Source organism: Passer domesticus, chromosome 1 (genome assembly GCF_036417665.1).
Source record: "Passer domesticus isolate bPasDom1 chromosome 1, bPasDom1.hap1, whole genome shotgun sequence".
NCBI lineage: Eukaryota > Metazoa > Chordata > Aves > Passeriformes > Passeridae > Passer > Passer domesticus.
In genome coordinates this window covers 126,952,887-126,965,906 of record NC_087474.1, presented here as the reverse complement: position 1 = coordinate 126,965,906, position 13,020 = coordinate 126,952,887, and the positions used below count along the sequence as shown (strand labels likewise).

Here is a 13,020-nt window from a genome sequence, read left to right as displayed (position 1 = left end):
CTCATCACAGAAAAACAAAGCTTTAAAATGGATTAGGTGTTCCCTGATTAATATCACTCACTGTCCTTCTCCTCTTGTAAATCAACGTTTGTTACAAAGGCTTCCAAGATGCCTGTACTCATTTTCACAATACAGGCTGTATTTCTCTGATCCCTTCAGTTTTTTATTTTTAGTGTCAGAGCTTTAAATGCCAGTACAGGAGCCGTATGGATTAAAAGCTGTAGTCTTGGAAGACTGAGCTTTATTTCATATCTGAAGTTGAAAGATCTCTGAAAAACAAAAGGAGGAAGTGTCAACCAGATTAATTCAGGAAGAGTTTATTCATCTTACTGGGGAGATGAAGAATAAATCATCTGAGAAAACAAAACTGTAATGTTCACATTTCGTTCTTTAAGCTGCCTGGAAGATCACTGGCTGTGATTATTTTCTTTCCCTGAGGCATCTCCTCTGAGCCGTGCCTGGGTCACCAACACTAAGCTGAACTGACAAACTTGGAAGAACTGCATTTTCACTTTGCCACTAAGCTCCAGCGGATCAGAGCTTTCTTTCAATTTCTATTTGCCTCGAGCATATCAGCTCTTGAGAGCTTCTTACATCTGAACTGTAGGTCTGACTACAGAAATAGGGACAGACTTGCCTTAATCTTTACCATGCTGCAGTTAGGAGCAGAGCCGTAGTTTAAATAGAAGGTAAAATCACTAATGCTGTGATAACTACATGAAGCAATAATGGAGAGAAAACAGCAGAGGCATTTTTATCCACAGCTTCTAAAGTGGAAACTGCAGCATTTTGAAGGATGCCAGATATGAATGAGTTTAACAGACACTGTCAGCAGAGAAGTTTCTACCACTGGTTACAGCATTTCCTGGAACTAAAAACAAGCAGCCCCTTGGCTCAACTTTGATAGCAAATCAAAGAGGAAGAGAATTTCAGAAAACCACATATCAAAGTAAGTCTCCTCAAATCAAAACTGGACACCAGTGAAAGATGTAGATAATGTAGATAACCTGCAAGACAGATTTATGCTGAGACCAGTGTTGTCCAGAAACAGCTAAAACTTAACAGGCTTATGGAGGCTTGGAAGAGGAGAAAACACAGAAAAAGTTAGAGTAGATCAGAAGTCACCAGTCCTCCTGGCACAGTTTCAAGCCTATCAACAGTTACACTGTCCATTCTCTCCATGGGGCTGTCCAGGAGCCAGCAGTATTTTCACCGTTTCCTGCAGGAAGCCACAACAACATCAATTTTCAGGCTGACCCTTGCCTGCAGTAAAGCAAGAGCATGGCGATAGCAGAACCCTGACACCATGAGAGCATACACAAAGGTACTACACCCACAAATGAATGCCTGACTATAAAATCTTCAGTGCAGCTTTCTCATAGCTGCATGCAACAGGCAAATATGACATAGTTTAGCAGCATGTGGCATCCTTTACTCTCTTCTACATAAGCGAACTGTACTATAAAAGGTTTCTGAAGTTTAATCAGACTATTTTATTCTGGACTGAAACATTTTCTCTTCTTTTTAGAATGATAATGGCCTAAAGATGGTATAATCAAAAGATCCTTTTTCTGGGTGCTCATGCTTCAACTTCTGCCTAGAATGTTCAAGACTAGATCAGGTAGTTGTGCACTAACCTGGTGCCTCTCCAGCTGCTGCCACATTGCTTTAAATACCTCTAAGGCCAGGACAAATCACACTCACTCTTTGAGTAAGACAGGGGAAGCAGAGACAAGAACTGACAAAACCCCCCAGAGACTCTCCCTGCAAGCACGTTTGGAGGTGTCACCAGGACCCATATCCACTGGAACAGAACATTGGAACAGCATATAGGCACTTACCTATACACGAATCATCTGCCCTGAAGGATTTAGTTTGGGACTGAGCCATCATTAAACCAGCTGCTGAAAATCTCACCTGTGATTCCAACTACAGAAGGAACCTGCATATAAAGAAACTGAAAGCAAGGCACAGGAGGCACTCTTATTATTCACTACAAACACTACCCAATTTCTTCTAACTTCAGAGACAGTATCAACTTTGGCATGCTTTTCATCACTTCCTCAGTCTTCTCCACAAATACACTGATAATGGCTCAACATATCACTGGGCCTTACACAATCTTGTAGAAAACCCAGAAAGTCAACTTTTTCTCAACCTCTCTATGGAGAAATAGTGTCCCATTCTTGTTACCAGACAGCAGCTGACACAGAGGAAATGGGAGACAAGATACTCAGAATCCAATGCAACAGAAATACAGGATGAGGTCCTGTACATGAAGTCAAATGGTTCATAAAAAGTCAAAGGCAAAACACAGACTGCTAATCTCTAAAAGCAGAGAGATGGCCAGAAGCTGTTCAATAACAAGGTTCTGGAGAAAACAGGTTTCATTCACAAAAATACATCCTTTTAAATATCACATTACATACAATTTTTAATACAGTAACACTAGACACCAGGGCAGACCTCTAGCAAGACTTCACCTGAATTAAAAAAACAGAGCACTAACCAAAATACTCTAGTCAATCCCGTCAATCCCTGGCTTATCTCCACATTCCCTTCTAGAGTACAATTTCAGAGAGTTGAGAATTGAGCCACTAGTATAAAGGAAAAAGCCTGCTCCCTGTTTACACATCCACCCACTACCTAGCAGTTTTAAAAATTTCTAGTAGCACCACTCCTCTGCAGCAACATGGGCAAAGTCCAATTCAACTGAATCTTTCTAGTTAAAGGAAAGGACTGCAAGTGAAAACACAACCAAAGGAATGAAATAACTAATTACCCTCTTTTTGTCTCTATCAAATTTACTTTGGAGAAGTCAGGCAAACATTACCTTCCCACGACTGTACTGCACCCAAGAACATCACTTCTGCCCCACCTCCAAAAAGAAGCTCCAGTAAATTACTCTTAACTGGCATATAACAAGATTCGTGGCTTGGATTAGAGTATTTGCATTCATATTTATTACATGACAGAACACAGGTTCTCTGCTGTGGTAAGCAAACCCTGAGTAATAAAACAGGTCTTAAGAACAAATACTGCCAGTAAGAGGCAGTTGTCCTTTAATCCTGAACACAACTCCACATTAATTCCAACTTTAGCCGGTGTCCATAGTACCCACATGGATCACTATGTGTCTCAGATGGTACAACTTACACAGAGTATATTTTAAAAATCCAGTTTGTATTACACTTTCTACCTGCACATTTCTTGGTGTGCTTTCTCAGTCTGCCTGTACACCGGGTCCAATTAAATTTTAAATGTAGATGCCTAAGGATAGCACAGCTCAAGAGTTGCAGCACCATAAACTACTTTGAAGAGCTCTTACAGACAGCTGACAGCAGCCACCTGCAACATAGTCAGCTCTACATAAGAGGGCAGTCAGACTTCAGTAAACACCAGGCAAACAATCCAGCCTCATTTTACCCCTCTGGGTGAAAATTAAACGAGAGAACACCACATTTCAATTCCAGATATACTGGACATGTTTTTACATGACCTTCAACAGAAGTCACCAGTGGCTCTCCCTCGGCTTCACTACATAAATACAGAAATTCCAAACTGTTTAAGATGGACATTACTGCTAATGCATGGAACATGGAGAGAGTTCCAGGGTCTTATGTACTGTAATCAGCAAAAGGTAAAATCCTGTAACAGAATATAGCTGGATAATAACATAATGAAATATGCAAATCCAAGTTACAGGCCACAATCCAGAAATCACACTTTTGAAGTTTGGGCTTTACAGAATTGATGGCTGCCTAGAACCATAAAGCTGTTAGATAATGAAAGGCAACAACTTCAACACTGCAATACAAAAAGCAACCAGGAGAAAGACCCTTTAGCAATATACCAACTGTCCAGTTCACCACCAGTTGATTCATCATGTTACATCAGTGCAACCACAGCAAGTATTCCATGTCCATTCTTCAGGGACAGTTTACAGGCTCCCACAGGTGAGAGCACACACTGAACTCTCACATACTTCTGTGCTGCACAAGAATGAGAAGGTTCAGTTCATAAGGATTCACAGATTAGTGGCTTATGTACAGAAAACAGAACTTGGTGCAACAGCATCAGATGTGGTGAGGCTGTAATTTACATCACAGGTGGGAATTTGAAGCTGGAAAGCAATTTTAACACATTATGTTGTTATTATTATTATGTTACATTATCATGTAACCACTAGTGCCTACTTCTTCAGCTTTGCCAAGGTTTTTAAAACAGCCAACAACCATCTGACATGGGCAAATCAATTGTGCTGCCTTTCTTATCTAAACAAGAATCTCAAAGTATCTTTTAAGAAATAGGTCAGTTTTCTATCTTTATGTTATGAGAAATACCATGCATGGAGACTACCTTAACAACACTGAACTTTCCAAAATGCTTTCCAAAAGCTAGTAACAATTTTTCCTGAAATCTAAAGTATCACAAAGCCTTCAGGAAAATACTCCCCCATATGCAGCTTCTGTTTTTACCATTAGTTCATATTACAGTCATTGAAGAGACTGATGTGCAGGTGAAGGAAAAAAAAGGTCAGAACTATATTTAGACACTGAGACTGAAACAACACTAATGTTAGAAGAATCCAAAATAGAGTAACATCAAGCCTTAAAAATACAGTCTCATTCTGTGTGTGTCTATAAAACCACTTTGAATGTCTGAAAGAAGTTATAAACAAACCTTAGCTACAAGGACACTGCAGCAAGTGATATTCACAGAAATCTTCATTGCAAGAAGAACTGTAAGGGCATCCAGGTGACACTGCCTGTGATGAAATGCACTACCCACATGACAACGTATCCTGTGTTTAATGGGGAACAAGAAAGGTGCATTCCATCCTGCAAAACTACTAAACTACTGCACGTTTAAAGCAGCAGTTACACCTTTGTGAGCTGCTAGAGGGGGAAAACTCACATAAATACACACAGAAAAAAAAAAAAAAAAAGACGAGCTGTCAAAAGAGCTTTAGCCATAATACTTTACAACATCCTTTTAATTAACCTCCACAAAATTAAATTCCTCAAGGGTACCTGAATTTCGACAAAGCGGCGTTGCCTAAGACGCTTCAGTGCTGCTCTTCGGAAACAGCAGCAAGTCCTGGCTGCGAACCGCTCGGAGAAGGACGAGAACGACCGCGCAGAGGCCGCCCCGGTTCCCCTCCCTGGGTACCACGGACCCGCACCTACCTCCTCCTCCTCCTCCTCCTCCTCCTCCTCCTCCTGCTGCTCTTCCTCCCCCCCTCCTCCTCACGGGCGCAGCCGCCGGCTTCACCGCACCGCGAGGACCTCGGGATCGAAACCGAGCTTCTCTCACCTTCACGCCAGCAACTATTTCTGGGCTCCTCGACTTCTAGGAAGTCGGGGCGCAGCTCCCGCCGCCGCCGCCGCCCCGCGCGGCCATGCCCGCCCCCGCAGCACAGCGCGCCCGGGGCTCGGCGGCCGGGAAAGGGAAAGGGAAAGGCGGCTCCGCCTGGGCGAGGAGGCTGCGGCCGCCCTCTCTCTCTCTCTCTCTTTCCCTCCCTCCTTCTCTTCTTCCCTGCCTGCCTCTCTCCTCGCCTGCCTCCCGCCCCTCCCCGCCCGCGGCGCCAGGCTGCCCGCCCGCCCGCGCACCGCTCCGCGCAGCCCGGAGCCCGCCTTGTCCCGGGCTGCACGACGGGGACGGGAGGTCAGATCCTCTCCCCCTCCCGCCCTATAGATAGCTAACAGCCACACTAAAATAAAACACCTTTTAAAACATATATGTTGTTTTAGGGGCAAGTTTTCACTTCCCCTAGTCCCAAGGCTTCAGTCCCCTCTCCCCTCCCCAGCCCCTAGGGGGATGCTCCTGCTTCTGCTGGGCGGCTCCCCACAGAAACTCTGGAAAAACAGCAACGCTCTGGTAAAAATAACTTAAAAACACCCCTGCGCACACGAGGGTGCCAGTTTAACTCTTCAGTGTGCCCAGGGGTGCCCGCAATCCACCGTCAAGGCCGTCATTACACCAGCCAGCCGCTCTAATGACAGCTCTCCTGTATGGGCAGGACCAATAACACAGCGAAAATTAGATAGGTTTGTATGATATCTAGCACTGTTTAGGGAACTATTTCTGCAGCCTCTGAAATTTCAGGGCTAAGTTTCAACATCCCCACTAAAATTCAACCGGACGTCTTAAATGATCTGTAACTTGCTAAGTTTTCCTTAGCAAATTGAGGCCATAAAACAGTTATAAAAATATAAATTATAGGGAGGGGAAAAGCTCCTTTAATGACAGTATCACTCCTCACTTTATTTTGTTAACGAGATCTAAAAGTGTGAGACAAAGAGGAGTTAGCGTCGATTCTGTTTAACAGAAAAGACCACCACACCCATTAAGTTAAAGCCTCACGTTTACAGAGGATCTGCTATGCTTTCAAACATTCAGAGAAGGCTTAAGAGACAGGGAATTTCTAATGCAAATGGTAACACTCAGGACGAGTTAACAGCTTATGCCATTTTAGCTTCCTCCCTATAAATACCTGAAATGTTTCTAGGGATTTCAAAGGCCATGTAGAGAATGAGCAAGTGTGAAAATAGTGCAGCCCACTCCACTGTATTAGCAATGTAACACAGGGGTGTCCCCAAAACCCCCCGAGCTGTGATGAGGAACTGTTCTATTGATTATGGAGAAGCCCCATGTTCTGCAGGCCTGCCTTCACAAGAGCTGTGTTTGGGCCTGACGGGACATGACGGTGCTCATTTCAACAGTCACAGGTATTGGCAAGCATCTGGCAAGCAGCAATTCAGGAGATCCTGTTTCTGAGCAGCGCTGCTGCACAAGTATTCCTGCAGAATACTGCACTCGTGTGTCAGGCACTGACAGTCATCCAAGCATTCTCTAAAAACAAATCAGAGAAGCAGTCTGGCAGTTTTTAAAATACGTCAGTGTTTGCATTAGTGTGTTGTAACTGTGTCCACACAAGCTACAAGTCAGCTGGATCACAAGCTTCCATTTCAGCAGAGTCCACAAAGGAAGAAATGAGGAATTTTACCATCCTAACCTGCCCTTTCCTGATTTTGGAGTTTTGTGGTTTTGGATAGGTACTGCTAGATATTGAGACCTGGCATTGTAGCAACAGCCTTCTCTTGCTCCTTCGGATCTGGCAAGGTATTTGCCTCTGCATTCACAAGAGGTTTTAAAGAGCCTTTGTCAGGACTTCTCGTGGTGAGCCCCAGACCAGAATGCTTCTGAACTTCAGTCAGTTAGAATAACTCATTGGCAAATAATTTAGTCAGGTAATCTGTATTCAAAAGCTATTTTACTTTGCAGTTGTTGAGCAGTGTAGTGCTTCTGTCTGGTTGATAGTTTTCAGTTAATCATTCACTTGTCAGCAGATAGTTAAATGGAGCTACTGGACTGATTTACAGTACAGCCTCAACCCAGGAAAGGTGAGAAGATGACTCTGGCTGGGAGATAATTTAACTCTGTCTCCCTGTCCACACATTCTGAGCCCTAAACTTTTGACAAAAGAGCGGCTATTTTCCCTTCCTCACACTGAACATCCCTCTGAATGGAGAGGTTAATTTTATGCAGTTCCTCTCCCTATTCTGGCATAGGTAATTAGAGATTAGCAACATGGTACATACCCTTAAATTGTAATTTGCCTGAACGAATTCCACAGTACATTCATCTGTCTAGTGCATCATGCTATGCAAAACACTGTTAAGGTCCTAAAATTTAAATAAATTGTAATTCACAGATTTTCTTGATGAGCTTTTAAAGACTAATATTCTAATGTCAAGGTGGATACCTGGTGGTTAACTGCAGAGCACACAGAGAAATGCATGGAACTCAGCTTGCCTTTTAGTGAAGTTAAAGGTCAGCATTCACTCTGACATTTTTGTCCCCAGGAACTCCCTTGCATTCCCCATTTATGTTTTCTGGGCAGTAACACACACAGAGAACCTAATTTCACTGCTTTGCAGTACTTTGCTTCTCAGGAATGTTACAAATCCATGTAGTGTACTGCCCTCCTAACTACTTTAAGCCTTTGCACAAGGAATATCAGTGATTGGGTGGTGGGGGTGGAAAATACGAGAAAACAGAAGAGAGATGAAGGAACCATCTCAACCCATTGCAAATGTGAGAGGTCACAGAAATGCAGAGTGCCTTTAACATGTCTCTCCAAGCCCAGGAAGAGCAGGTAGCAACAATATGAACTATTCAGTTCTGTTTTTACTGAAAATGCCCTTAAATTAGTATGAAAACCTTGTCCCTGACCAAAGATCAAAAGTCTCATTTTATAACATCAAGAGAACTATACAGAAAAAATAGAGTATAAAAAAACCATTTTAAGACAAAGACAAGGAGGAATACAGATGAATTGTTTAAATTCAGCCAGGAGTTTTGCTAGTGAATACTGTTCCATATGAATATACCATGAAACTTTTGTATACATTCAAATATTCACTCAAAAAGCACAGACCAAACCAGTTGACAAGCGTAGTCCAAGAATTTTGGTTACTTCTAAAACACAGCCATTGTCACTGAGCAACAAAATCATTACTTTACTATCAGCTTCAAGCATTAACACCACAGCTCTCCATTTCAGTTCTTGCATCTTCAAAGAAATATCTTAGCCTATCTCGGTTAACACCAAGCTTTGTACCCTACTCCTCACACAAAGGAAAACACAACCTCCTTGCCCCAGAACAGACTGTTAATAGTCAAGAGGTTTGGACACTAAGATGAGATAGTGTTTGAAATTCAAACTTCTTCTGTGGCAGTATCTTGCCAACTGTTAACTCCAGTTAAACCCAATGTGTCTGTTTAAAACCGTCCAAACATGACACAGTAATCGGTATGAATCAATCTTTTCAATAATTATTGTTATCCTTTAGCCCATCAAGCCCTGAACTAAAACTTCATTCAGAAAACAACGCATGGCCACAGTAGTTACTAGAAGACACTGGGTAGGAAAGTGAACCAGCTGAAAGCCTGAGAGTTAAAACTGTGGAAGAAATGCCAGCTGGGCAAGATTTAAAGCTCACAATGCAAGGTGCAAGCAACAGTATCACCAGGTAACTGTTCTTTACCAAAGCTGGTTTTGTAACACTTAATGAATGTATGCATATTAATAGATTTCATTTAACTCGTTTTCATAGTTGCATGCCTGTGCTTATTACAGGAGTCTGAGTAATGGTTCAGTTTTACATGAGCTGCACAGAGGAAATGGTTTTTCCCTACTTTCTTTTTGTACGCTAGATCAGCTACAGAATGTCTTCAGATGACAGCCTTTCAATTTGAAGGAATGAAATGAATACTTAAAAGTCTGATTCATTGCAAACATATACTTCAAGCCCTTCTCCCAAGCAAACTAACCAACCTACCAGAAACTACCACAAGCCACCTAAACACGGCTGAAAGATTTAGTATTATCTTCTAAAAAAGCATAAGGACTTGGCAAGTAAAGGGAGGCTTCATTCATAGTGACATAGTGAACTGCCAGTTTTCCAGCACTCCAGACACAAAGATGATGATCCATGAATATTACAAGAAGAATGTCCTGGAGCACAGAGGTTAATGAACATCCAAACCACGATCTGCAACAACACTACGTGGACTCTCCCTCAGCATAGCAAACCACAAATCAAAATGATGGAAAACTACAGAAAAACTGTAATAAGCTGCATCATTTCATGAACATCACAGAGTGTGTATAACATGAACCAGAAAAATGACAGCAGCACCACATCAAAGAAATTCTTCACAGAAACTCAGAAGAAAACAGGTTTAAATCAACTGAAGCATATACTGAAAAGGAACACTAGTACACAAGCAAGCATTCTGCCAACAGCATAAATGAACGATGAAATTTCAAGGTAAAAAAGCAATCTCAGGCAGTGAAATATCACATCTGCAGTTTCAATACATGTATCTCTGTTTTCCTGACTTCATCCTCCCCAAGTGCTTCCCTCATGCACACACCAAAATGTATTATTGTTACTCTATATGGACTACTTTTTCTCAGGTCAGTTTCACTTTTTTTCAATGATCAGTTTCTAAAAATTACTTCACATGTAAGGCATTTAAAGTGAACGGTGAGTTCCGTGCACATGAACTGTCTGACCGAAACCCTGCTGTTTACATCCTGTTCACTTATCACTCCAACAGCTGGCAGGGTTCCACCAGGACACATCACCCAACCGTGGCTGTGTCCTTAGGAGAAGCACAGCTATCAGAGGGCACATGGCCCCTATCTCCTCTTGCCCTGCAGCTGCCCTCCCTCACTGCAAGCGTGCCCAAGTGAAACCTCCACGAACCAGTTCAGCTGCCAGAAGAAGAGCAGGGTGAATGCTGAACTCCTGATGGCCTGGTTTCCCTTAGTTATCAGTTATGTCACAGACCCACAGTGTGGATACTGCCTCGAGCCACCTCTGCTTGCTCTCATGGAAGCACAAAAGATTTACATGGGTTCCAAGGATATGAGGAAAAAAGAAGCACATTGGACCTGGCTTACCACCAAGTCCTGCAAGGGTGAATACACAGATACCAAAAGTGAATATATAGATAGCAAAAGGACAAAGATACCCAGCTGCTTTACAGGCATAAAGCAACACATGTGCTTGACATGTCACATATACAGCTTATTGGTATAGGCTGACATGTTCTGGGACTAGTTTCAGCAGACATGCATAAAACATAGTAATAAATTACTGCACTGGTAAACACTGTGAAGCTGAAATTATCAAATACAGCCCATAAAGTATAAATTGTCAAAAAACCCTCTCAACTGACAGCATTATATGACCTGCATTTTGCTCTCAACAAAGACTCTTTGGAATTCCATTTATAAATACAGTTCTATAAAATAGGTCAAGTCTCTGAGTTTCCAGGAGATCTGAGTGATTTGTGCAGGAAGGTATACCAAAGCTAAGTATAAAAGAAAAAAATCTCTGTAAGTGGTAATTCTGTATGGATGTTTCTTATTTCAGCCTTCTGAATCCCAGCTACAGCACGTTCTGCTAGAATTGCAAATACAGGCTGGGGTGAACAAACATGCTTTGGTAAACAAGTTCTCTGGCACACAATGTTATGTAGGTGGGGTCTACCCAGAATGTCAAGAGTTCTTCCTCAAATTGTAGAGATGAGCAAGAACACAAGGACCCCGTTTGCATTTTCAAGCTATTTACTGGTATTCTACTCAAAAGAAACTCAACAAGGGCTTTGGTTTGGGGTGTGTATGTCCCCTCACAAAAGGCTCACAGGCTTTTTCCAAAATAAAAGCATTTTAAAGGCAGCCTAGGATCTACAGAATAAGCCAGATTTGTTTTTACTATTCTATTAATACATCCAACAAACTGTTTATGGCAAAAGACACATCAATTCCACTAAAGCACTGTTATGCACCAACTCAGAGTAGAAAAAAGGTAGCAACAATGAAAAAAAATTCCAACTTACCAAAGCAGGAAGATGTATCTTAAAATGCAAAAAGGACACAGATTTAAGACAAATGTTTCAAGAGTTTATTATTTGCTGACCTTCCTTTGCTTACTTGTTTATCTAGTAATTTCCCAGGTTTGCCAGATTTCCAACCCTATTCCTGACCCACAGAGAAGATCTACATTCATTTACTAGCCAGAAAGTCTGATTTTTGTTCTCCAAGAACATTTTCATTTTCACATTTTCTGTCCTGGGAACTATGGGTTAGTGTTTGAAGGGTACATGTGAGTCTGAACTTTTAAGTGAGTTTCAGAGAGGGTTTATATAAAGATACATCATCAATATATTACATAAAGATGCATATGGTCCTCTTATACCAGGTAAAACCAATACAACAAATAGCAGGTACAGATGATCAACTTCTGGATTCCACTAATCTAATAATTTCTTTCACCTATCTTTTTCTTTTTTTTTAATAATCTGGCAATCTAGCAGAAGCCAGGTAATGGAATATTGTAAATCTAAGAATGGAGCATAAGCAACAATTAAATAAATCCATCTAGTCTCAATACTATTTAAAGACCACTGTTCCATTTTGCAGCTTCGAAAAGGAACATCAGCAGTATTTAATATTTGAGGTAAACACTTTTTTCATGTTAGGTGTTGTGGGGTAGGGACCACATAGAACAAGGCAAGATATTGTTACAGAACTTGACTACTAGGTAGGAAAAATTATCACAAAATTGTATCTATTGACATTTAGCTTTGATATACATACAGCCATTTTAAAAGGGACAGTAAGAGCCAGATTATTTAAAAGACACAGTATTTTCCTGAAGTCATTGTTCAAATTACTCAAATGTTTCATATGAAAATGTCCCTGCATGTAATCCAAGCTACTCTTGGATGTATCAAGAGCAAGTCTTATTCCAACTACAGTTTTCTCCAACAATGCTGTACAAATTAAAGTAGTTTTTTTAGATGACAGCACAATTCTAAGTTTGCACAAGAACACAAAAGAGCAAAATGTCAGTTTTCTAATTACATGGCAATCTTTGTGTCAACCTGGTTCATTAAATGTTTTTATAAATCTTTGAATCGAAGAAAAAAAATTTTCTAGAAAGAAGATAAAAGATTTTGTAAAGCCATGAGAATTCAGGATGTATGGCTCCTGCACTGAAGCTCCTGATAAATACATTGCTATTGCATTGGTATTAAAATATGGGATATGTATGGAATTTGTATAACATTCAAGAAGCTACCCACAATCAATCTCTGTTTGGATGCAATTGCAGTGCCAACGAGGATCTGCTAATTGGAATCTGCACCATGCTAATAGGAGCAGTGTTGGAGGAGGGTACTAGTATCTCTCACTCTTGGATGGTCTGAAGCACATCCCATGCAAGCTCTCAAAAATCTCTCCATGTCACAGCAGCTCTGTTTCCCCTCAGGTCTGGGATGAGTCAGTAGCAGTTTGCTACACAAAATTGCTTCCGATTCAAATGTACCTTGCATTTATTTAAAAAGTGTTGCGGTAACAGCCCTTCAAAATACCCACTTGAGAAATAATGTTTCATTGTTCACCTTTATGTAACTGTGGTTCTCCCAGGCCTACGCTGC

General features: G+C 41.4%; 1 protein-coding gene across 4 annotated transcripts in view; it reads right to left on the bottom strand.

Annotated features, from left to right (window-relative positions):
* The window catches only part of SGK3 (serum/glucocorticoid regulated kinase family member 3), a 54,973-nt gene that overhangs the window by 28,239 nt on the left and 13,714 nt on the right, over positions 1–13,020 (bottom strand). The window contains exon 1 of one of the 4 annotated variants that reach the window (XM_064388080.1): positions 5,317–5,545. The exons of 1 other annotated variant lie outside the window; for it this stretch is intronic. The gene's annotated coding sequence lies outside the window, so the exon portion shown is untranslated. Of the gene's footprint in view, positions 1–4,683; positions 4,807–5,033; positions 5,168–5,316; positions 5,546–13,020 lie in introns of those variants that run through there. 2 more of the 4 variants (XM_064388088.1, XM_064388093.1) reach the window with 2 other exon arrangements.